This window comes from Cebus imitator, unplaced genomic scaffold (assembly GCF_001604975.1).
Source record: "Cebus imitator isolate Cc_AM_T3 unplaced genomic scaffold, Cebus_imitator-1.0 Scaffold598, whole genome shotgun sequence".
Classification (NCBI taxonomy): Eukaryota; Metazoa; Chordata; class Mammalia; order Primates; family Cebidae; genus Cebus; species Cebus imitator.
Window position 1 is genome coordinate 675,971 of NW_016107913.1, and position 27,050 is coordinate 703,020.

At 39.4% G+C, this 27,050-nt stretch overlaps 1 protein-coding gene and 1 pseudogene across 2 annotated transcripts in view; one reads left to right on the forward strand and one right to left on the reverse strand.

Moving 5' to 3' along the window:
- Positions 1-27,050, reverse strand: part of ZNF484 (zinc finger protein 484) — a 442,175-nt gene that overhangs the window by 226,821 nt on the left and 188,304 nt on the right. The gene's annotated exons all lie outside the window — the stretch shown is intronic.
- LOC108294708 lies at positions 9,579-10,432 on the forward strand (annotated as a pseudogene). The gene has a single exon (XR_001821141.2). The product of XR_001821141.2 is annotated as a protein tyrosine phosphatase type IVA 2-like (transcript).

The window sequence follows — 27,050 nt, forward strand, 5'->3', positions numbered from 1 at the left end:
GCACAATCTCAGCTCACTGTAAACTCCACCTCCCGGGCTTAAAGGATTCTCCTGGCTCAGACTTCTGAGTAGCTGGGATTACAGGTGTACACATCATGCCTGGCTAAGTTTTTGTATTTTTAGTAGAGATGGAGTTTCACCATGTTGGCCAGGCTGGTCTTGAACTCCTGACCTCAACTGATCTGCCTGCATCAGCTCCCAAATTGCTGGGACTGCAGGCGTGAGCCAGCATGCCTGGCGGAGTTTTATCTTTGAATAAATTTTTTTTTTTTTTTTAAAGAGCTGAAGGCCTCACAGAAGATATGTCTTTGAGGGAAAACATCCCAAACCCTTGATTAGTTTTTCATTTGATGATTTGAGTAACTGAGTCTCAGTGTACTAGTTTTCATACGTCTACAGGCACAAAGCAAAAGGGTGGTCATAAAGCTGTCTTTCAGCAGACATCTGCAGGCATTGGTGGGTGGCTGCCAGACACTGGCCAGCTCAGAATATGTCCTTGTCACTGTGAAGCTTAATGAGACACACAGTCTGTGACCTGTCTCAAAGCAAAGCGAAGACACAGGCAAAACAGAAGCCACTCTGATATGTCACAGAGTGGGACATCTGTTAAGATATAATCACATTCAGATTGATTTTTAATATTAATGGAATTGAAGTCTTGCCACAACATACTGGAATACTAACAAAACATAAAAGGCGAGGCAGCCACAGGGTGTGACGTCAGCAAATGGTGGGTGAGACTTTCTGAATCTCGGCACCTACAGAAGTATCAGTTTGAACAAATCTTCATACACAAATATCCTTTCACAAGAGCTGAGAAATCCACATGAGAGATTACGGCATGTGAGTGTAACGCAGGAATAAGACCTAAGCTCTAGGACCACCACCCCAGCTCAAGGCCAATCCCTGAAGGCCAAGGTCCAGGCTGGCCTCCAGGGCCCAAGGCTCCAGGCCCACCCCAGCACCAGGCTTGCCCCCATGAACTCATATATATACAGTCTGAGTCTGAGAAAAAGGCAATTTTTCTTCACGGTGAAAACTGCAGCCAAAGCAACATCTTGCATTGGATATAAATGTCTCTTTCTCTAGGGCTGGGACATGCAGAAATGTGTAATATTCATAGAGAATTACCTCCAACAATAAGAAGGCATATGTGGGAACAGGAGATTCTCATTCAATTTTTTACAACAAAGTTACAATCTGGGAAACACACTCTAGTCTGATGCAAGCTCGATCAATTGCTAGTATTGGCTACTCATAGAATAACCTAAAATTTAATTTATATCAGATTTTATAATTATCCCTGAAAATCAGAACTCATAATTACAATGTTGTATATAATTGCAAATGAGAATTTTAGAAATCATTTGAAAGGCAAAAGGTGTTTATGAAGGTAAAATCTCAAATTTCAAACAAACCTTGTGATTCGAGTTAAAAGATCTAATAACAGCATCATAACAGATTCATATGCAAATTTAATATCAATGCAACAAGAATTTAGTTGGAAGAGAAGATGCTATGTTTTGAACAACTATGTTGAGTGACTCAAAACACCGCTCCTGTAAGGACGAAGATCTCATGCTGGTAATGCACATGATGAATGAATAAAATATTTGCTCAAAGACTTTCTTTTCTTTTTTTTCTTTTTGTTTTGAGATGGAGTTTCGCTCTTGTCACCCAGGCTGGAGTGCAGTGGCACGACCTCAGCTCACTGCAACCTCCACACTGAGGTTCAATGATTTTCCTTCCTCAGCCTCCCGAGTAGCTGGGATTCCAGGAGCCCCTGAGGTCGGGAGTTTTTTGTTTTTTGTTTTGAGATAGAGTCTCTCTCTGTCACCGAGGCTGGAGTGTACCAGCTCAATCTTGGCTCACTGCAACCTCGCCTCCTGGGTTCAAGTGATTGTCCTGCCTCAGCCTCCTGAGTACCTGAGATTACAGGCACCTGCTACCACACCAGGTTAATTTTTGTATTTTTAGTACAGACAGGATTTCACCATGTTGGCCAGACTGGGCTTGAACTCCTGACCTCAGGTGATCCACCCGCCTGGGTCTCCCACAGTGCTGGGATTGCAGGCATGAGCCACCATGCCTGGCAAAAACTATAATTTCAGGAATCATTTCTATAGTTGGTTACTAGAGAAGTTTCTCTGAACGTGTAGAGCAAAAATTTTTTAAATATATTTAAAAATTTTTCACAAAATGTGTATGAAACTACTAACACAAAATTAATACACCATTTTACAGGCTATGTGATTTTTAAATATTAATGTGTAACTTAATTATTAAATTAAATACTCTAAGCAAAATTCTGCTTCAAAACAAGATGAAATAAAAGGAACTGGGTTTACTTGGCTATCTAAAACAACCAAAAATTAAAAGTAAAGACAAACAAAACAAAGAAAACGATGGTTTCAAAAACATTAGACCATGGGCTGAAAAGGAGCGTCACCTCTGACAGGTGGGAAGCAAGCAAGATGAGCCCTGTAATTGTTCTAATGGACAACATGGAGTTTCCAGACCGTGATGCAGGGAGGGTGTGCCCAGGAAGAAAATCTTCATCAGAGAAAATCTTAAAAGCGCCCAGTGGACACACACACACACACACACACACACACACACACACACACACACGACATCCGGGATGAATGACAGCATATTTCTTCTCATTGGGAAGAAAAAAAAAATAAGCATCATGATGGTGGAAAAACGTCTTTTAAAATTCTCAATCCAGAAGTCTCTACTGAACAAAATCCTCCTTCAAAAATGAAGGAATACTTTCTTGGAGCATACAAAGCTGAAAGAAGTCATGAGGAGCAGAACCACTCTATAAGGAATGGCAAAGGAAGTCCTTCAGTAGAAGGACAATGAAACTGAGGGAAATACAAACCTATATGAAGGAAGCAGGAGCATCAGAAGGCATAATTGTTTCAACCAAATAATCACAAAGTAGTGGCATTTATAATGGAGATATAAATAAAATATGGGCAGAAATAGCAAAAGACACAGAAGTAGTTAAATAGAAGTATATGATTATAGTATACCATACATGCTGTGGTATAATATCACTTGAAGGTAGACTGTGCTAAGTTAAATACGTACACTCTGAACTCTAAAACTCTAACACAACAAAATAAGAGTTTTAGCTAATAAGCCAATAATGAGGATAAAACATAATAATTTAAAGTATTCAATTAATCAAAAGGAATGTAGAAAAGGAGAGGAAGAGGAGCCAACAATGGATAGAAAAAATAGCAAACAGGAAGATAACAGAGTTAAATCTAACCATATCAATAATCATGTTAAATTCAAATTTCTACACTTCCGATTAAAGGGCATAAATTTTTGCACCACATGAAAACGTAAGAATTGGTCCGGTGCAGTGGCTCACACCTGTAATCCCAGCACTTGAGGAGGCTGAGGCAGGCAGATCACCTGAGGTCAGGAGTTGAAGACCAGCCTGGCCAACACAGTGAAACCATGTCTCTACTAAAAATAGAAAAAATAAGCTGGGCATGGAGGCGCGTTCTTGTAATCTCAGCTACCTGGGAGACTGAAGTAGGAGAAACACTTGAACCCAGGAGGCGGAGGTAAGCTGAGTTTGCACCACTGCATTCTAGCCTGGGTGACAGAGAGAGACTCCATCTCAAAAAAAAAAAAAAAAAAAAATTAAAAGTCAACTAGGCACTACTTAAAAATGCATTACAAAAATAAAGATATAAATCAATTAAAAGTAAATTCAGGCCAGGCGTGGTGGCTCACACCTGTACTCCCAGCATTTTGGGAGGCCGAGGTGGGCAGGTCACCTGAGGTTGGGAGTTTGAGACCACCCTGACCAACATGGAGAAACCCTGTCTCTACTAAAAATACAAAATTAGCCGGGTGTGGTGGTGCATGCCTGTAATCACAGCTACTCAGGAGGCTGAGGCAGGAGGATCTCTTGAAGCCAGGAGGTGGAGGTTGCAGTGAGCCAAGATCACGCCATTGCACTCCAGCCTGGGCAACAAGAGCAAAACTCTGTCTCAAAAAAAAAGTAAAGTCACAGAAGACGTATACTATGATAATAAGGTAAAAGACTGAAAAGACTATAATAATATCAGGCAAAGTAAAAAGAAGCCGAAATTACGGATATAGTTTGGATATTTGTTACCTCCAAAATTTCATGCTGAATTGTAATGCTAGTGCTCGTGGTGGGGCCTGCTGGGAGGATTTGGATCATGGGGGTGCATACCTCAGGGCTTGGTGCTGTCTTTGTGACAGTGAGTTCTCACCAGATCTGGTCATTTAAAAATGTGTAGCACCTCCCTACCCTCTCTCTTGCTTGCTCCTGCTTTTGCCATGTGACATGTAAGCTCCCTCTTTGCCGTTCAATATGAGTAAAAGCTTCCTGAGGCCTCACCAGAAGCCATGTTTCCTGTACAGCATGAAGAACTTTGAGCCAATTAAACCTCTTTTCTTTGTAAATTACCCAGTATCAGGTATTTATCGCAATGCAAGAACAGAGTAATACGATGACTATGCTAATATCAAAGTAAATTTCAGCACTTTGGGAGGCCGAGGCAGGCAGGTCACCTGAGGTCAGGAGTTTGAGACCAGCCTGGCCAACATGGTGAAATCCTGTCTCTACTAAAAGTACAAAAAAATAAGCCTGGCATGGGGGTGCATGCCTATTGGGAGGTTGAGGCAGGAGAATCACTTGAACCCAGGAGGCGGAGGTTTCAGTGAGCCAAGATCATGCCACTTCAATCCAACCTGGATGACAAGAGTAAAACTTCGTCTCAAAAGAAAAAAAAAAAGTAAATTTCAGATTAATGAATATTGCCAGTAATAAAAAAATTGCTATTTCATAATGATAAACCATCTTAATTCTAAATGTTTTGCACCTAATGGCAAAGCTTCACATACTGAAAAAACTTAAGGAAAAGACAGACAAATTCACAATCATAGGTAGAGATTTAAATGCCTCTCTCTCAATAATGATAGAATACAGAAAAGGAAAATTAGTAAGGATACAGAAAAATTTATACAATATCACAATACAGAAAAATTTATACAATATCATCAACCTACTTGATCTAATGACATTCACAGAACATTCCACCCAACAATATAGGAATTTACATATTTTTCAGGAACTGATGGGGCATTTATCAAGATAGATCATACTCTGGGACATCATCAAGTCTCAATAAATTAGGAAGGATTAAAATCCTTCAAAATCTATTCTCTGACTAGAGTGAAATTAAATTAAAAATTAATAACTGAAGGCTCATTCACAGTTTTCCAGGTATCAGAGAAAAAAATGACATATTCCTTTTAAAAAATGAGTGAAATTATAAGTGGGAGCTAAACACTGAGTGCACATGGGCACAAAGAAGGGAACAATAGACCCTGGGGTCTATTTGAGGATGGAGTGTGGGAAGAGGCTGAGGATTGAAAAATTACTTATCAGATATTATACTGATTGCCTAGTTGACAAAATTATCTGTACAGCAAACCCCTGTGACATGCAGTTTACCAGTATAACAAACCTGCCCATGTACCCTTTAACTTAAAATAAATGTTGTAAAGAAAAAAAGTTTAAAATAAAAAATACTGAGAAGTATTTTGAACTAAATAAAATTAAAAACACAAGAAATTTAAGGAAGGCAGCTAAAAAAAAAAGGCCTGGGGAAGGGTGATGTGTGGCAGTGAAAAACTATACTAGAAAAGGCGAACAGTTGCAAATCAATGAGTTCTATTTCCACCGTAAGAAACTAGAAAGAGAAAAGCAATTAAACACCAAGAAAGTAAAAGTAAGAAAATAATAAAGTTCTGACCAAACATAAATTGCATTGAAAGCAGAGAAATAGAGAAAAATAAATGAAACCAAAAGCAGATTCATTGAGAAGGTCAATAAAATTAATATATCTTTAACAAGACTGGCAAGGAAAAAAAAAGAAACTAATTGCCAATATCTGATAATAAATGGTATTAGTATGGAATCTAAAGATGCTGAAAGAATAATAAAGGAATATTGTAAAAAATTTATGCCAAAAATTTCAAGAACTTAGATCAAATGGATGAGTTTCCAAGAGTCACAAACTACCAAAGCTCTGTCATGAAGAAATTGAAAACTTGGGTAGCGCTATATCTATTAAAGAAAGATTTGCAGCTAAAAACTTACCCCCAAATTAGGCTCCAACTTCAGGTTACTTTACTAACAAATTCTCTCAGGTCCTTAATGAAGGAATAATACCAGTTACACACAGACTTTTTTTTTTTTTCAAATTACTTTCTCACTTGACAAAGTAAATATCAGATGATATATTTAATCAATTTGTCTTCATTAGACATCTTTATTATTTATATATACATATTTTATTGCATTTTACATTCTGGGGTACATGCAAAGAACATGCAGGATTGTTGCATAGGTACATACATTGCAATGTGGTTTGCTGCCTCCATCCCCATCACCTATATCTGGCATTTCTCCCCCTGCTATCTCTCCCCAACTCTCTACCCCCCACTGTCCCTCCTCTAGCCCCCCCCAACAGACCCCAGTGTGTGATGATCCCCTCCCTGTGTCCATGTGTTCTCATTGTTCAACATCCGCCTATGACTGTTTGATTTTACATGTGGTGTTTGATTTTCTGCCCTTGTGTCAGTTTGCTGAGAATGATGGTTTCCAGGTTCATCCATGTCCCTACAAAGGACATGAACTCATCTTTTTTGATGGCTGCATAGTATTCCATGGTGTATTTGTGCCACATTTTCCCTGTCCAGTCTATCATCGATGGGCATTTGGGTTGGTTCCAAGTCTTTGCTATTGTAAACAGTGCTGCAATGAACATAATACATGTGCACGTGTCCTTATAGTAGAACAATTTATAATCTTTTGGATATATACCCAGTAATGGGATTGCTGGGTCAAATGGAATTTCTATTTCTAGGTCCTTGAGGAATCGCCACACTGTCTTCCGCAATGGTTGAACTAATTTACACCCCCACCAACAGTGTAAAAGTGTTCCTATTTCTCCACATCCTCTCCAGCATCTGTTGTCTCCAGATTTTTTAATGATCGCCATTCTAACTGGCGCACACATAGCCTCTTTCAGAAAACTGAAGAGGAGGGAATCCTTCCTAATTCATTCTATAATGCCAGCATAATTACTCCAATACCAAAGCATGTAAAATACATTATCAAAATATGTCTTACTGTTGTAGCCCTCATAAACACAGATGTCAAAATTCTTAGCAAAAGTTTAGCAAATACAATCTACAATATACGAAATAGATAATATATCATGTCTCAGTGGAAATTCAAGATTGTTTTAACATTGGAAAATGAATTAAAGAAATTAATCTTACTACTGAACAAAAAAGAAAAATCTTATCACATCAATAGATACAGAAATACATTTGAATAAGTTCAACATCGATTTCTGATTAAAAAGGAAAAGTAAAAATTTCTCAGGAAAAGGGACTTTGCTCAATCTGATAAAGCACCTATGAAAAACTTACATCTAAGCCGCCTACAATCAGGAATGAGACAAGGAGGCCCGCTGTCAGCGTTTCTGTTCAACATTGTACTGAAGCTCTAGCCAGTGCATCCAGGCAAGAAAAACAAGTTAAAGCCACTTGTGCTGGAAAGGAAGAAATAAAACTTTTACTCACTGACATCATGATTGTCTAAGTAGAAAATATGATTGAATCTACACAACTGTAGAGGCAACAGCAAACTGGTTGATCTTTGATATGCCTGATAATTGCAGCCAGTAAAAACTCCTGGTACAGATTAATGGAGTTCAAAATAGGTTGGTGATATTTTTTACTCTCACACCCTCAATAGTTTATTCCAATAGTTTGTTCCACTGGTTTCAAATGTTTCATTGTAATGGAATGCACATCTATCAGGTATTCATCAGGCCAGGCTGGGCTCACCCATCCTGTTGCTATCCTCTGCTCACACTAGTCTCATTACATGATTCTCCGGTTATTTATCCGCATCCCTTATGGTCTCTGTCACAAAGGCAGCCTGATGCTTGGTCTCAAATTAATCACCGTGCTATAAAAGATTAATTATCCTTGCCATATAATCTATCATTTTCATGTTAAATTCTCTCAAGTAGTCTATGTCTACTGTATTTTTTTTCTGACCAAAGAGGAAACACAATTGTAAAGAGTTGAGAACCTGAACAAATTGCCGTAATGGTAAAAACAAATCTACTGGGAATAGTTTGTCTGAATGCACATTGAGTATTAATTACATAAAATTCCTGCATAAATGGAACTCTTCAAATTATTAAGCATATTTATGTAGATAATGTAGATAAGGGAAAACATTGCTGGCAATATTCAATAATTCTTCACATAAGGCAAGAGGCTTGGCATTGCGCATGGAGCATTTGTCTGGGGTGATCACATGGAGGGCCCTGCCTCAGTTTACCTCCCTCATTAACCTGCTTGTCGACTAAATTGTCACAACCTGATTTGCATTCCTTTGAAGCTGCCTTAATCGAAGCCAGTAATCTGCAGATAAAATCAAAATACACATTCAGTATTACACACAAGGTAACGCTGTCTTATATACTGTATCTACGCTTTATTGTGAATTGGAAATTCCATAAAGATGGGGAGGAATTATTGAAGGCAAGCAAGCAAAATACTAGCATGCAGTCAGACTCCTGGCAGAAATTATGCATGGTCTGCCTTATTCTCACCCTTGGGCCACTGCCTACATGTCTGCAGGCCTCGGTCATGCCCAGCTCCTGTGGCTTCCTAGAAAGTGTGGCCTTGGCCAGTTGCTACCATCACTATCCCTTCAATGGGTCCTGGATCCCAGCATTTGCCTGCTAGTCCTGGGCCCACCTTCTGATGTTCAGGGTAAAGGGGGTAGGGAGAAGGGGTTATTCTACTTCCTTTACATGGAAGTGCAGGTGTTTTTGAGGGGCTGGACAGCAATGAGCATGGTTCCTTGACTCTGGGGGCATGGGGTATCTGGCCACTTCCACATTGTCGCCACTCACTCCTGGTGATACACCAGGCAACAGAGGCTCCACTCCTGAGGCACGTCCCCCAGCTGCCCCAACATTGGACCTTCCCCAACCTTGGACGAGCCTTCAGCATGAGCCGGGCTCACTCTTTCACCCTACAGCCAGCCTAGGCTGTGCTGGCTTCTGGGGTGCCCCAGGGTACCCGCTGGGAAGTGGGGTGTATGTACGTGAGGCGCCAGTGTTGGTCCATTCTCGCTGGGAAGCCTTATTTTCCCGGTTTTTCCCTTGTGCCAGCCTCAGCCCTTTCTCTCACATGACTTCCCTTCCAGGTCGCTTTTTTTTTTTTTTTAATTGCAAGCATATTTCTTTTAATGGCTCCAGTAAAATTAAGCATCAAGTAAACAAAAGTGGAAAGTGACCTACACTTTTAAGTTGTCTCACTAGTGCCTAAATGTAGTAAAGGCTGTTAAGTTCTGTATGTAGTTGGATTTTTTGGAGTCTGAAGGTATCCATCTGCAGAAATTAAAGCCCAAGTTGAATTTGGATTCAAGTAGATTCTAAATACTTTTGCTTATCTTGAAGAGAGAAGCTTCACAAGGAATAAACAAGTTGAATAGAGAAAACAGTGATTGATAATAGGCATTTTAGTGGTCTTTTTAATGTTTTCTGCTGTGAAACATTTCAATATTTATTGATTTTTTTTCACTTTCCCCATCACACTCACACGCACGCTCACACTTTTTATTTGCCATAATGAACCTTCCAGCCCCTGTGAAGATCTCCTATGAGAACATGCATTTTCTGATAACTCACAATCCTAGCAATGCTACTCTCAACAAGTTCACAGAGGAACTTAAGAAGTATGGAGTGATGACTTTGGTTCGAGTTTGTGATGCCACATAAGATAAAGCTCCAGTTGAAAAAGAAGGAATCCACGTTCTAGGTTGGCCATTTGATGATGGAGCTCCACCCCCTAATCAGATAGTAGATGATTGGTTAAACCTGTTAAAAACCAAATTTCGTGAAGAGCCAGGTTGCTGTGTTGCAGTGCATTGTGTTGTGGGATTGGGAAGGGCACCTGTGCTGGCTGCACTTGCTTTGATTGAATGTGGAATGAAGTACAAAGATGCAGTTCAGTTTATAAGACAAAAAAGAAGGGGAGCATTCAATTCCAAACAGCTGCTTTACTTGGAGAAATACCGACCTAAGATGCGATTACACTTCAGAGATACCAATGGGCATTGCTGTGTTCAGTAGAAAGAAATGTAAACGAAGGCTGACTTGATTGTGGCATTTAGAGGGGACTCTTGGTAGCTGGAAATGTGAATTTGGAATCTTACTTGTGTCATCAAAGTAGCGATGGATTCAGTACTCCTCAACCACTCTCCTAATGATTGGAACAAAAGCAAACAAAAAAGAAATCTCTCTATAAAATGAATAAAATGTTTAAGAAAAGAGAAAGAAAAAAAAAGAAAAAGTAAAGGATTTAGGCATAATGAAATTTTATTTCAGAGCTCTTAATTTACTGACTGACTGTGATCAGATGCCAATGGGAACATATGTCTGTAGCACCATTACTCATGTGAGGGAGTATTTTAATCCTTTATGTATACATTACTAACAGTGGAACCTTGAAGGAGTCCATTTCTCACTCTTGACATAAATTATAATTTATATTGACACACTAGTTTTTTTCCCATAAGTTTTATATTGAATCCAAGAAAGCTTTATCAGTGTCTGACACCAAGACATACCCTTTAACCCTAATGTGTCTGGAATGTCCACAGTATATCCCACCATGTGGTGGATCTTTAGCTTTAGAAATTGGCTTTGACAAGGGAGAGTCTTGAATTATCAACAACAAAATAATTATTGTGTAAGATGTAGCTCCCATACCTGCAGGGCGTGTGAAGCTCAGCGATTAAATGATAAGACTTTTACTAATGTTGTGGAATGTGGGATTAGCATCATGATAGAACCAGGAAGACTGTTGTAGTTCCTTTATGTCTCAAAAACAGTGTGATGGCTTATAATTAAAACATTGTTCATACAAGGCTAGCATTCTTGTAATGATGCAATATACATTTGATTTATCCATTGTTACTTTTGTCCACATGAAATGCAAAAATTAACATAATGTTTATGATTTAAATTATGTAATATATAATTATAATAATAATAAAAGCATACATAATAATGTTTATATTATGATTACATTAGGTGGGGTTTCCTTCTTTTGCTTTCAAAGCTGGATAAAATTGAATTATATAGCCAATAACATGACTTGTGCAAGTCTAATGCTCTCTTGAAAAGTGGAATCTCTCAGATAAGCCAAAGTTTCATGGTCATCTCTGGCTGAAAATTTCTACTTGTATGTAGAGATTCTTGTATGTATGAGATTTTTTTATCTGCACCCCAAACATGTCACTTGTGTTACTTTCCATGAACACACCCACAGCTATGCATGACATTTACGTGTTTAGAACTCTGGGCTCCTGCACATCTGGCTCTGTGAGAATTACTCTTTCTCTAATGCAATTCCCCTGTCTTGATGAATTGGCTCCATCTAGGCAGGAGGCAAGGTGAACCCCTTGGGCGGTTACAAATTTGGGGGCTTGTCCAGGATTGCCCTTGTGGCTACCTGCCCATGGTTCGCTGGCCCCGCTTCAGCGATGGATCCAGAAGCAAGCCCAAGTGTCTCATCTGATCTTATGACCCTCACCTAGGAACACACTCAATGGAAGAAAACAGCTTCAACTCCCTATGATTTCATCCCTGACCAATCAGCACTCCTGGCTCACTGGCTTCCCACACACCCACCAAGTTATCCTTAAAAACTCTATTTCCCAAATGCCTGGGGAGACTGATTTGAGTAGTAATACTCTGGTCTCCCGCAAAAAAAAAAAAAAAAAAAAAAAAAATCCATGTCTATGAGAACATTTAACAAAAGAACCTGACAGAGACCCAGAGCCTAGGATATCTTGCTTTAGGAAGTGCCACTTCAGTTGAGACCTCAGGTATGAGTTAGGGATAATGAGGTGGGAAGATGAAGGTCTACCAAAAAGAAACAAACAGTACTAAGGATTAATGTTGACATGGAGAATGGATCACTGGAGTCCATTAGACAGGTGACTGCAAGAAGGAGAGAAGGGAAATGGTGTGCTGTGTGCGGCTGGAAAACCAGGCATATCCCTGGTCATTCAGAGCCTTAAAGTCTGTGGAGGGATATTGATTTTTATCCTGAGATCAATGAGAAGCTAATAACAAGTATTAAACTTGTGCGGCAGTCAGGGAGGACCAAACAGGGAGGATTACTTTTTTTTTTTTTTGAGACTGAGTCTTGCTGTGTCACACAGGCTGGAGTGCAGTGGCGTGATCTCAGCCCACAGCAACCTCCTCTTCCCAGGTTCAAGTGATTCTCGTGCTTCAGTCTCCCAGGTAGCTGGGATTTCAGGAGCCCACCACCATGCCCAGCTATTTTTGTATTTTTAGTAGAGATGAGTGTTTCACCATGTTGGCCAGGCCGGTCTGGAATTCCTGACCTCAAGTGATCCACCCACCTCAGCCTCCCAAAGTGTTGGGATTACAGTCATGAGCCACTGCACCTGGCTGAAGATTACTTTTTTAAAAGTTTCTACAGTGTTGAAAAACGATGAGAGTCAGGCAATGTGAAGGAACTAGTCAGTCAGATGTCACTGGCCACCTGGTTAAGAAGCAAAGTGATGCCATCTTGTCCTAGGAAGGTGGCAGTAGGCATGGAGGGAATGTTAAGGGGCCATTCTAATTCTTCCCATTACTGTGTTTTATTTTTATAATAGCAATGATCACTTTCTGTAATTATATTATTTCTGTGTATGTTTGGGTTATCTACTTTATTTTCATCTTCCACCATAAAAATATAAGATTGATGTGGCTGAGTAAAGATATAGTTTGTCTTTTTTTTTTTTTTTTTTTTTTTTGGAGACAGAGTCTCACTCTATCGCCAGGCTGGAGTGCAACGGCTCAATCCCGGCTCACTGCAACTTCCGTTTTCCAGTTTCAAGCAATTCTTCTGCCTCAGCCTCCTGAGTAGCTGGGACTACAGGCATTGCACCGCGATGCCTGGCAAATTTTTTGTATTTTTTGGTAGACATGGGGTTTCACCATGATGGTCAGGGTGGTCTCAATCTCTTGACCTCATGATCTGCCCACCTTGGCCTCCCAAAGTGCTGGGATTACAGGTGTGAGCCACCGCGCCCGGCCCGATATGGTTTGTCTTGTACATTTATATCAACAGAACTTTGAACACTGCTGACAGACAGTTGATGCACATTAAATATTTGATGAATAAATGAATGGAAATAGACCAATAAGGGTTAGCTCTAGGGTAGTGTGGTAGCATGCAAGCAGGTGTGTAAGTTGGGAGCGACCTTAGCATGTTTAAATATACTGGGGAATTATATGATTGGAACAATAAATTAAATACTGAGATACTGAAGCAAGATGTCATGGGACCTAATATAAGAGATGAGACTATGTGATTCCCATTAAACACCCATGTAGCATGTCATATGAGATCTTTGGACTTGCTATATAATTATTTAGCACTCAAGGTGATGCTTAAGAAAATTGAGGAACTATAGACTCCTTTGTGTTACCTGGATCTGTAGAAATAATTTAAAACCTTGTCTAGTTTTTTTTTTTTTTTTTCTCCTGTCATAAGCTTGTTAAGAGATTCCCCTGGAGAAACTTTTTTTGTTAAAATAATAACTGCTGTTCAGTGCTTCATTTCTAACAGTGTGATGCTAGCTACAAATATTTAGGCAGCACATCCCTCCAAAATAGGTGCTTGCGGTAACCTGGAATGCTGTTCTTACTGACGCTTACTTTGGTTGCTCATCTCTCCACGTGAACTGTGTTCCCAGTCACGTCATAAGGAGTATGTCATCAGCACAGCTTCATTGGTAGAGTGTACTAAAAATACAAGTTATCTGTACTTTCCTTATGAAGGACTTTCTATAACATCCCATATTCTCCAACCAGATGTACAGTGAAAATGATTGATGCTCAAATATATTTTCATGGTTGATGCAACAACCATTGAGCAAAAAAATTAACATTTATTGCAGACACTAGGCAGTTGTCAAACAATATTAATGTCACTAAATCAATAGATGAGCACAAAAACAATGGAAGCAAGGTCATGGATTAACAGATGGCAGTGTAATGGAGTCAATCTTTTACTGATTTAACCACTCTCCTCCTATTTCTAATGTCCCTTCCATCACAATGAGTTCACTTTGGGATGATGTGTATATAATTGAATCTCCTCCTCAACAGCTGCTGAGAAATGCGTGTTGATGGTAATTATCCGTATGATTTTTACTCAGACACTTTTCGCAGATACACATGAAATGATAACTCTATGGGAAACTGATAAGACAGCCAGACTTATGTAAATTTTAGAAAAAAATTCAATCAACAGCTAATAGAAATATTATGTCTAAAGGCTAACAACTGGATGATCATAATAACTCTATGGCTAATAAATAAACTGGGGAAGTCCAAGCCAAAATTAAATTAGAAGTAAAAATTGGCCATTATATAACTATGACCAGAAACTCTTTCTTAATTAGCAAGAGGTAAAGCTGTATGTCTATTTCAAAATAATGTTTTGTTTGCAGTTAACAATGTTGAATGAAAGGCAAAAACAATGCCTTCCTTAGCCCTTTCCCTTCAGATGTGAAAAATTAACTCTGAGTCCCTGTAGTAACTTTGAATATGCTTTTTATACCCTTAAAGACAAAGTCATCATTTTTTCATTGACTGTAACTATTAATACTATATTCATGCTATCATAGCTTTGATGACTCATTTTTAGAACACATTATCATTGATCTATGACAAATGCTTTTACAGTTCCTCAGAAGCTAATCATTTATGTTGAAAACTCACAAAACTGCACATAATAGATAAAGGGGGGGCAAAATGAAGTTTTCATTCGATTATCTGTGTTTTTGGATTTACCCCTTACAGTACATGAGCCTGTGAATAAGTAGGTGAGCTGTCAGTACTCAAAGGTTTAATGTAGAGTGTATTTATTTTTAATCTTTGTGAATTTTCTATAGAGTAGAGCTAATTGTTTCCAGTGAATTAAACCATATTTATTTCTACTACAATATTGCTGAATGTGATTGTTCCCTTTACTAGGTTTTTTTTCTTTTCTTTTCCTTTTTTTTTGAAATGACGTCTCACTCTGTCTCCCAGGCTGGAGTGCAGTGGCATGATCTCAGCTCACTGCAACCTCTGCCTCCTGGGTTCAAGCAATTCTCCTGCCTCAGCCTCCCGAGTAGCTGGGATTACCGGCACATGCCACCATGCCAGCTAATTTTGTATTTTTAGTAGAGACAGGGTTTTGTCATTTTGGCCAGGCTGGCCTTGAACTCTTGACCTCAGGTGATCCACCTGTCTCAGCCTCCCAAAGTGTTGGGATTACAGGCGTGAGCCACCGCACCCGGCCCCCTTTACTATATTTCAAGGTGACATTGTCATGTGATGTGTATGATGGAAAGTATTTCAGTCAACTTTATTCTCATATGGAAGCGCATCTGATTTTCTAGAAAATTTATCTGCCCCAGTTATATTCCTGTGTGAATAATACAAACCAACTTAAAATAAAATCTGCTTTTTTTTCTATTCCTTATTGAGAATGAATTTAGAATTCCAAACAGGTTTACTATTCAATTTCATCTGGACAAAATCAAAACCTAAATATTCTATGTGTTACCTACTGTGATGGAAAAGATAAAACAAATTATTTAATTCTCAAATATGAGATGAATTATTTTTATTAATCAACATTACATAAACGTGTTTTGAGAATACAATTTTGTATCCTAATTTTTTTCTTCTTTTTTTGAGATGGAATCTCGCTCTGTAGCCCAGGCTGGAGTGCAGTGGCACGATCTCAGTTCACTGCAACCTCCGCCTCCTGGGTCCTGGTTCAAGCAATTCTCACCTCAGCCTCCCAGATAGCTGGGATTACAGACACAAGCCACCATGCTGGCTAATTTTTGTATTTTTTAGTAGAGACAGGGTTTCACCATGTTGGCCAGTCTGGTCTTGAACTCCTGACCTCAAGTGATCCACCTGTCTTGGCCTCCCAAAGTGTTGGGATTACAGGCGTGAGCCACCGTGCCCAGCCTGTATCCTAATTTTTTAACCAAAGACATAAAATATAACTGACATTCTGTAGCCAAATTAATGATATGTATACACCCAGATTGACCTTTCAGAGTTTTAAAATAAAGGTACACTAGATGGTCAACTGCATTTGGAGATACATAGACTAGTAGCTGAAGCATTAGGACTTTACAAAACTTTTGTTTTGAGGGCCGGCGCAGTGGCTTAAGCCTGTAATCCCAGCACTTTGGGAGGCCAAAACTGGCAGACCACTTGAGGTCAGGAGTCCGAGACCAGCTTGGCCAACACGGCGAAACGTCTTTACTAAAAATAGGAAATTAGCCAGGCATGGTGGTGCCTGCCTGTCATCTTAGCTACCCAAGATGCTGGGGCATGAGAATCTCCTGAACACGGGAAGCAGAGATTGCAGTCAGCTGAGATTGTTACACTGCAGTGCAGCCTGGGCGACAGAGTGATACTCCATCTCAAAAAAGAAAAAATGTGTTTTGTTTTCTTTTTTGAGTTAGTGATACATGTTAATAAATTAATCCAGAGATTTAAAAACCACTTTTACTTTCTATGTTAACAAAATCAGCATACTTTCCAAGTATAACCTAAAATCTATGAATAACTTTCCAAATTCTCAGTAAAGGAAGTGTTGCAATCCACAGGAGATTATCGCTTTGTTCTAAAGAAATATTTTCGAATCTCTGATATTTCTTAGACCAACCTTTGCAGGATGGGGTTCACAGAACATTTGTTTCTGATCGGATGACATTGCCTACATAGTTTTGTGATTAAATGACCTTGGAAAATCAGCATTGAGACAAGTAAATTGTCCTATCAGAACTAAATGTGTTAATGTGTGACGTCTCCAAGAGGTGTGATATGCAGTGTTAACTCTTAAATGTAGATGATCATGGGACTTTTGTAAGCAGATAAACTTTGTAAATTACTACTTTAAATGTTAGCATTAATAGATTGCTTAATTGAACGTAAATTTAAAGGGATGATGTTGGACTTCTAGTGAATGGAAGCCAAGCATTTCTATTTTACTCTATTAGAAAAATAAAATACACATGCTCTATTATCCGCAGTTAAATAGCAAAGCTTTCATCTTGCTATTTAGTTTTCATATACATTGTATTATATTTCATCAGCTTACATTTTTTGCTCACTAGGACATACTTTTTTGTTGCAATAGTTTACTCAATGTCTTCCTAATTATTCATATATTAAGTAATAATTTTTTAAAAACCTGCATCTTACACAGAGAAATCATGAGGAATTATACACTAATTCGGGTCAGCATCACGGTTGCAGTATTCTTGGGAGTCAATGTGATTTTTTCTAATACTACATGTGTTTTTCAGCGTTGAGCAAATAACCTCTCAGGTAACTGTGTGCTTCACTGGTTCTTCCCACCCACTAGCTAAATGTGGTTTCATCTGAAAAAAGAGAATGGAAAGGCGAGTCCTATTTAGCCCAACTGCCCACCCCCAATTCAGTTCCCTTTCTACTCAGATAATAACGCAGAGGAAGAAACAATGTTTACTAACAATGTTTAAATGATTGGCTAATTTCCTTTATGAATAAAGATCCTTTAATATGTTCAGTAATTATGCAAAATTAATCATCTTGAGCAGACCAGTTACATAAACTTCTTTTGTTTTTTAGATGGAGTCTTGTTTTGTCATCCAGGCTGGAGTGCAGTGGCATGATCTCGGCCCACTGCAGCCTCTGCCTCCTAGGTTCAAGCAATTTCCTGTCTCAGTCTCCCAAGTAGCTAGGACTACAGGCGCATGCCACCACACTTGGCTGATTTTGTATTTTTAGTAAAGATGGGGTGTCATCCCGTTGGCCAGAATGATCTGGAACTCCTGACCTCAGGTGATCTGCCCACCTTGGCCTCCCAAAGTGCTGGGATTACAGGTGTGAGCCACCGTACCTGGCCCTATAATTTCTTTAAAACAATTTTCAAAGATTGCTTTCATAAAAATTAGTAGCTATGCAGAGACTGAAGCTAAAATCTGTTTGAGACCAGAGTGCCTATTTAAAACCCTAATGTCATGAGGAGATATGACTTCTGATACTGCATTTAGTAGATTAAACCCCCAGCTGCACATTAAACATTTAGCATGGCATGGTTCTACTTCTTTGTATTGTCAGGGCTCAGAACACAGTCCCCCAGAGTATGGTGCCTTGGCATGTGAGGATTGCTGCGCTAAAGGAGACAGGAGGGGCTTAGAAGCAAGTAGGTCTTTCTGACCTTCTCCCACCTTCTGTCTCCTAAAATGAGCCATAAAACCTAGAAAGGTCAGCCAGGCGTGGTGGCTCACTTCTGTAATCCCAGCACTTTGGGAGGCCAACGCAGGTGGATCGTGAAGTCAGGAGTTCGAGATCAGTCTAACCAACATGGTGAAACCCTGTTTCTATTAAAAATGCAAAAATTAGTCGGGCCTGGTTGCAGGTGCCTGTAATCTCAGCTACTTGGAAGGCTGAGGCAGGAGAATCGCTGGAACCAGGGAGGTGGTGGTTGCAGTGAGCCAAGATCACGCCACTGCTTTCCACCCTGGGCAACAGAGTGAGATTCTGTCTCGTGGAAAAAAAACAAAAAAAGCAAAAAAAAAACATAGAAAGGTAATCTTTTACCTACCTCCCCTGAGAGGTCATAAGACCCTCATTCCAGAGGAGTCCTGCCCAATACCTGGAGAAAGGAATGCTACATATAAAACTGCCATTGCAAAATTTCACAACTTAGGCAGTGAAAGGGATCTGACCTAAACCAACTCCAACTTGCTTCTAACTTCCAAGCTGTCCTTGGTAATTCCTTGGCGTAGGCTGAACTAACTTTGGAAGGAAATTAGTTTATAATTTATAGTTTAAAATGAACATAATGGCAGCTCTTTCCCTAAACAAATCCCTTTCTTGCCTAGGGACTAGACTGCCTTTGTAGGACTAACAAATTGGCCACAGGATTAGAAATTACGGTTTAGGAGTCATGCAGCTGGAGGTTACAAGGTTCTTTCTAAATTGCTCCAGGGGATAACATCACTACTATAAAACCTAAGACCGGTGCTTGAGATATTTTGCAGACACTGCACTGGATGGATCAGCTGGCATCAGCCAGATCGGTAAACTGGCTCATCTGATCCTGTGGCCCCACCCAGGAACTGACTCAGCGCACGAAAACAAGTTTGACTCCCTATGATTTCATCTCTGACCTGACCAATCAGCACACTCAGCTTACTGCCCCCGCCAACTCACAAATTACCCTTAAAACTCTGATCCCCAAATGCTGGGGGAGACTAATCTGAGCAATAATAAAACTTCAGTGTCCCACACAGCTGGTTCTGTGTGTATTACACTTTCTCTATTGCAATTCCCTTGTCTTGATAAATCAGCTGTGTCTAGGCAGAGGGCAAGGTGAACCCATTGGGTGGTTGGTTACACACAGAGAGACCAACAAAAATCAGAACACACAGGCCTTGCTGGGCTCTGCCTCAATTTATGACCGTTAGATCATATCCCTTTTGTCCAATCATTTTGCTCTACAACTGTTCACTTCTTTCATCAGATTTAACATAAATATATACAGTTCCCGCTGGGTCTTTGGGTCTTCATTTCTGAAGACTTCTGTGTTAAGTAAACTTTGATTAAATACATTTGTTATGCTTTTCTCTTGTTAACCTGTCCTTTGTTATAGGGGTTTCAGCTGTGAACCTGTGATGGTAGAAGAAAAGACATGACTTTTTTTCCTAGAGTATTTTAAAAGTTGCATGGAGGCATGTGCTTATTCCAAAGATGTCTGGAGGCATGGCTTGACTGTTCATTCAAAGACAAAGAAACAACATGGATGGACTTTTCTGCCTGGAAGAAATGTCACCCTTGGCCACACAGCTTCTCAGAGCCAAGTTCACGTCCACCAGCAGCAGACGTCAATAACTGACTCCTCAGCACTGTCCAGTGAATGTTGCATAGAGGCTCACAGGCATCCCAGCTTAAAAAGGAGGAGGAGACGGTAAAGACCTACCTAGCACACAGGAAATTAAAGAGCAAAGCTTGAGGAGTGGTCTTAGATCCATCAACCCCTCAGAAATGCTCAGCCACTCTCATGTTTTCTTCCCCAAGCCCAAGCTCTCACCCTGAGGTCCTGACTGAAGCTGGAACATGTTTCAGTATCTCCCTAATTTATAAGCACCACTGCTCATTAAGGCTCCCTATTAGATGAGACCTCTGCTGCAACAGCCTCTGCTTGTAAACATGACTGCATTCATCACCATCCACCCCAGCCGGGAAAGGAAAACAACAAGAAATACAATGCAATTCTAGGAATAGTGAGATATTTACAAAGGCATCCGTATCAAACTTTCTTTTTTTTTTTGAGACTGAGTTTTGCTTTTGTTGCCAAAGCTGGAGTGCAGTGTCCTCCCAGGTTCAAGCGATTCTCCTGCCTCAGCCTCCCACGCTGATGGGATTACAAGCATGTGCCACCATGCGTGGCTAATTTTTTATTTTTTTTATTTTTAGTAGAGACGGGGTTTCACTGTATTGGTCAGGCTGATCTCAAACTCCTGATCTCAAGTGATCTACCCACCTTGGCCTCCCAAAGTGCTGGGGTTACAGGTGTGAGCCACTGTGCCTGGCCAGTATTAAACATTTTTTTTTTTTAATTACGTTGAAACTTAAAACTAGGTGGTAGAAAGTACTTAAAACAATTAATAGATGGTTTTCAAATACCATTACTAATGACTAGTAATTAATTTCACCTTAATAGTCATTGTGTTTTATCTTCAGAGATTGAAGAGCCAAGACATCATTATACCTTAATGCAAAATTGTGTGTTTACATCTAAATCTCTCATCTTTCTTATAAAATAGGAAATAAAATTTTAAAATTACCAAATGTGTTTGGATCCACTGAAGATAGTTTAAGTGTTGTTAAAGATTTAGGGGACTATAAGAAAAGATTTTTTTTAAATTAGTGAGGAAATTAGACTCTGAAGAAGAAAAATAATAAATAAGAAAAATGTAAATGACTTTCTCAATAATTTTAGCCACGGACTCATAGCCTCCTCTGTGCCCTCAAATTCAATTCTCAGTGACTTTCGCAGGCCAGGAGTCATCATTCCTGATGCTGACAGCTGAGCTCCTCAGCCTGGGAATATCCATTTTTGAACATGCATTTTTTATTGTACTTGCTTTTTTAACAACCTACAATCATGGCTTCATTTCAGAATGTCTGTGGTGTAAACAACACATTACTTCTTGCAATGGAGACAGTATTGCTTGATTGATTCTGTCTTACTTTAAAAAAAAAAAGGGAGAAAAGAACTTTTATCTGAGTAATGTGAGTCCTTTTAAATAATGAGGCCCAGAGAGACATTAAAATGAGGCAGCAGTCACGTCCTACTCTGCGCTTTGAGCTAGGTATTCATCTCCTGAAACTGCTTGCTATTGCCACAGTAGCTATAAATTCACCTAATAATGTCAGAACAGATGCTATAACCCACACGCTATAGCTTAACAATGTATAGCCAATCACTAATCAATGTTATTTCTATAAATCAATAAAGAATGCCTGACAACTTTGTATCAGCTATTCCGTCTCCCTCATTTTTGCCTTTAAATATCTGGTTGTAACAAAGGCCAAACTTGTATCCAAGGTTACCTGGATCTGACTCCTCCTGACAGCTGTTTTCACTTTGGCTCAGTAAACTTTTTTTTTTTTTTTGAGACAAAGTCTCACTCTGTCGCCCACGCTGGAGTGCAGTGGAACGATCGTGGCTCATTGCAACCTCCGCCTCCCAGGTTCAGGCAACTCTCCTCCCTCAGCCCCCGAGTAGCTGGGATTACAGGCATGTGCCACCATGACCAGCTAATTTTTGTATTTTTAGTAGAGCTGAGGTTTCACCATGTTGGTCAGGCTGGCCTCGAACTCCTGACCTCGTGATCCAGAGCAAGACTCTGTCTCAAATAAATAAATAAATAAAACCTGCCCAATCGTGTAACAGACAAAAGCCTCCTTGGAGCCTTTCCCCTTCTGAGACCAAATGCCCACCTGGAGCATTATGCTGTTTGTGCAGCATTGCCGAGCTTCAGAGAAGCCCAAGGCTCAGAGGGTCAGAAGTGACTGGACGTTGTCTTGTTTCTGCTATATATGTGGTACAGGTTCTTTCACTTTCATAAAAATATATTTAATAAAATGGTCAATTTGCATGAGTTTTTACCCAATCAGAGGGTGCAGGGAGCAGTCATATGGAGATTTTTAAAAAACTATTACATTTACATCATTTAGAAATCAAAACAAGACAAGTTATCTACCAAGGGTACCCTTCCCGTTTCTATCCCATCATAGGGAGCTGTGAATGGCCAGGCTAATAAATTTGCATTAGAATTAACAACCACAGGGATGACATAATTTACAACAACGACTCAGGGACAATGAAAGGGGAGAGGACATTATGAAGCCTAGGGAAACAACTCAGGTTCTTGGTGCACCGGGAGAGAAACTGATAGTGTCTAAGTACTAACGCAATTTTAAATTCAGTAAGAAAATGGGTTGTTAGATCATGTAGCTCACTTACTCACCATTGAAAAATGCTGTGACTGTTTCTATGGAAATCTGAATCCAAAAGATCTTTCCTTTAATCATGTTCTTAGATTTACACAGAAAATATCTAAAATAGGTTTTTTAATTTTTTTTTTACCTTGTACATTACCTACTCTATATTCACTGTCAGGGGGTTTTCTCCCAAATGAATCAAATATAAAGGGAGCCTTGTAGCATACTGAGATGGGTTGTGGAGTTGATGTATCAAGTGCTATTTTTCTCATTCTCATCATAGCTTGTAGTGTATTGGGGAAAAAAAGTGATGCCTGAGTAGTTGATATTGGCAGGTGGTCAATATAACAATTTGCAGTTATGTATGGTTAAAATTTAATAATAGAGAAAACATCCTCTGTAAAGAGAAGTATTGTGAATACATACATCTAGAAAATGTTTTATTAAGAGTAGAATAAATTAATCTGTGGATAACATGAGGGTGTGTGTGTGTGTGTGTGTGAGAAAAATCCCACTAAGTCACAGACTTTTACAGCAAACTAATATTTGAAACACCTAAGCAAGGGCACAGACAATTATATTATGTTTCCCTAATTGTCCATAGCTTATCTTCAAAGAATGAAAGAATATTAGAGATGAAGGGAAGAAACAACTTAAGAAATTGTAAGTAACCTGCAAAATAGAAAAGTAGATGGTTGATGTTCACCACCATTGAATCACGAATAGACTTGGGAGACTTATTTTAAGAATGGCAAAATGTTGAGACAGTTTCTGTGAAGCGCTGGAGTAGGACACTTCAGAATGTGTTTGCTCTGACTCATTGGAGCTTGTCTGGCCTCAAAAAGGGTTATTCTTAATTGACTCGTTCTCCATCCTGTAAAGAGTAATCAAAAGAATATACAATTTAGCATGTTAAACTATTTTAATTTCATTGTTTAATGGGATTGTACAGTATAAATAATAAAATTTACTAAATGTCGTATGAAACCCCATGTTTAGGTTCATTTGCCATATTACAGCAATTTTGCAATATTGCAACTTTTTCTTAGATTTTATAATATTCCTATAAAATGTCTTCTATAATCCATCTATGTGATTTCTTTTATTATTATTATTATTATTTTTGAGACGGATCTTGCTCTATGGTCAGGCCGGAGTGCAGAGGCGTGATCTTGGCTCACTACAACCTCTGCCTACCAGGTTCAAGGGATTCTCCTGCCTCAGTCTCCCAAGTAGCTGGGACTACAGGCACGCACCACCACGCCCAGCTAATTTTTATATTTTTAGTAGAGACAGGGTTTCACCATGTTGGCCAGGATGGTCTTGATCTCTTGACCTTGTGATCCACCTGCCTCAGTCTCCCAAAGTGCTGGGATTACAGGCATAAGCCATCACACCCAGCCCATCTATGTGATTTCTAAGACAAAAGGTTATTTTGCATAAAAAGAAAACAACCTTGAGTTTTCACATTAGATAGGAATGAGCTCATTCCCAGGTCTCAGGGAGGGTGAAAATAAAGACCCTGTCAAGAAAACACTGACACTACTATAAGTGGTGAGTCCGTCATTCATGATTTGGAAATTGACCTCCAAGAAAGTAGAAAAAACATCCCCTTTCTCACAGAAGGCAAAAATAATTTCCATTTGTGTCAAAATACTGTCCTTCAAGAAGAAACGGAGGGCACTGATTCTGATGAGAAAATGGAATGCCAGTCATGAAGGAGTTGGGAAATAAACACACATAGAGGATCTATCCTGTCATATTTTATCTCTAAATAAAGAACTGATCGATGACTTGGACTCACGTTGATAAGTAGTGATGAATGTATGTAATACTAGCATCTGTGCCCAGATACACGAGGATAAACGATGTGCTGCTTCATGATTCTGAGGATGTGCTGCCAAGACAGTTATTTAAAGTTCAGAAATTCTTCTACAACATTGCTGCCCTTACAGAGACAGGACATTGGTTAGGCCCTATATTTTAACCAGGCTAACCCCTCATCATACAGATGAGCAAAATGAGTCCTGGAAAAATTATTATCACAGAACTGGTGAACTCCGACACACACTTCTGGTTTTGACCTTGGCCGAATTCTTGGAATTTGGCCAAGAACACACTCTAAGGTTTCTCACTGCAGTTTGACTGCTTTGTTTTGAGGGTTTTGGAAATAATACTCCTGGCAGGGTTTCAGTGTTTATTGCTGCTCAGTTGGCTCTGAATTTTCTGAACATGCTCTATGCAGTTTCAACATTCTTTGGTAATCTTTGTTGAAACATTTTTATATCTGTATTTTATATGCTTTCAGTGTGTGTGTGTGTGTGTGTGTGTGTGTGTGTGTGTTCTAGGACCCACTTGAGGAAGACTGTCTAGTCAAAGTTGATATAAATGCTGCATATTGTTAGGTATTGAATGAGTATTTGGTATCTCTTTATGTTATGAAGAAGGAAATAGTGTATCAGTGTTTAAATATGAAGACGGGGTTACAATGGAAGCATGATGCTATCATTTAGTGACACTCGTCTTGCAGTATCATGTTTTCTCTAGTTAAGCGTTCTTTATTTTAAGTACGAGGTACAGGATGCTGAAGCATCGTGTAAAAGATTGGAAAAGATTTCACAGGGAAACCTGTAGGTATGAATCCTGCATGCTGTGGTACCTAAGGTTCTTCTCAAAGTCATAGTTACTGGACTTCAATATGAAGCCCTGCAACTAAAGAAGCAAGTCAGCTTAGTAATAGCCTATGATAACTGAAAATCTGAAGCACATTTGTTTAACCTCCCTAAATAGTCAGTTAGTATCCAACAAATCTGCTATAAAATCATTTGCAATTATTTAGTAATTATTCCCTTTCTTCATTTAAAAACAATCTGCAAATAAGAAGTAGTTATTTCAAAAGGTAGAAATGATCATCCAATGAACTATTTCTTGTCATGAAAACCCTCCAAGGCTGGGTTAAAACAGAAACTTCCTTAAATGTTCTGCAAATAAAAATGCAAGATAATTAAAATCCAGAACAAAAGAGAAAATATTTACATAAAATACACTTCGACAGCATTTTAATTGATTCTGAATTATAATTGAATAGAGTATTTTAATTTGTTCAAGTAAATATTTTACTATGTTCATGATAGGGGATTAGCACCTGCAAGTGATGGGCTTTGTTAATCTTCAGAGTAAGTTTGAATGACAGCTCAGCAGGGCAGCGTCTCCCCTGCAGCAGCCCCTGTGGAGCCGCAGGAAGCTGATGGTTCCTGTGAGAAACTGTGTGACTGACACTGTCAGGGTGTTGACCCTCTCCCTAAGAGTGCTGAGATCACACTCGTCCTTTTTATATCACCCAACAGGACTGACTTAATGTCCAGGGAGGACAAATAAAGGGGAAGAATACAATAATCCAACAAAAATAAGCCAAACGCCTTTGTGTTATTAATGGAGCGACATTTTTACTTTGAATGAATTAGCTACATTAATTAACCTTCCTGAAGACTTACTGAAAAAAAAGTCTTCGAGGAACTAAGGGAAACCCAGGGTGGTACTTGAGGTTGCAGGTCACAGGCCACGTGCTGAGTGGCCTGGAGCCTGGGTGCAGGGCCAGACTGCCTGTGTGCAAACCTCCTGGCCGTGTGTTGCAGGTTGAACTATGCATCTCCCAGAATTCAAATGTTGAATTTTTATTTTATTTTATTTTATTTTTTATTTTTAGTTAGTTTCTTTGAGACGGAGTCTCGCTCTGTCGCCCAGGCTGGAGTGCAGTGGCGTGATCTGGGCTCACTGCAACCTCTGCCTCCTGGGTTCAAGCGATTCTCCTGCCTTAGCCTCCCTTGTAGCTGGGATTACAGGCACCCACCACCATGCCCAGCTAATTTTTGTATTATTAGTAGAGATGGGTTTTTGCCATGTTAGCCAGGCTGGTCTTGAACTCCTGGCCTCAGGTGATCCACCCGCCTTGACCTCCCAAAGTGCTAGGATTACAGGTGTGAGCCACAACTCCCAGCTCATATGTTAAATTTTTAAACACTGAGTACTGCAGAACCCAGCCCTTATTTGGTCATAGGGTCTTTACAAGGAGTTAAAATGAGGTTGTTGGGAGAGACCCTAATCCAATTTGACTGATGTCCTTAAGAAAAAGGGAAATTTGCGAGCAAGATCAAAAAAACTCAAAGTCTAGCAGAAGACAAGAAATAGCTAAGATCAGAGCAGAACTGAAGGAGATAGAGACACAAAAAACCCTTAAAAAAATCAATAAATCCAGGAGCTGGTTTTTTGAAAAGATCAACAAAATAGACAGACCACTAGCCAGATTAATAAAAAAGAAAAGAGAGAATAACCAAATTGATGCAATAAAAA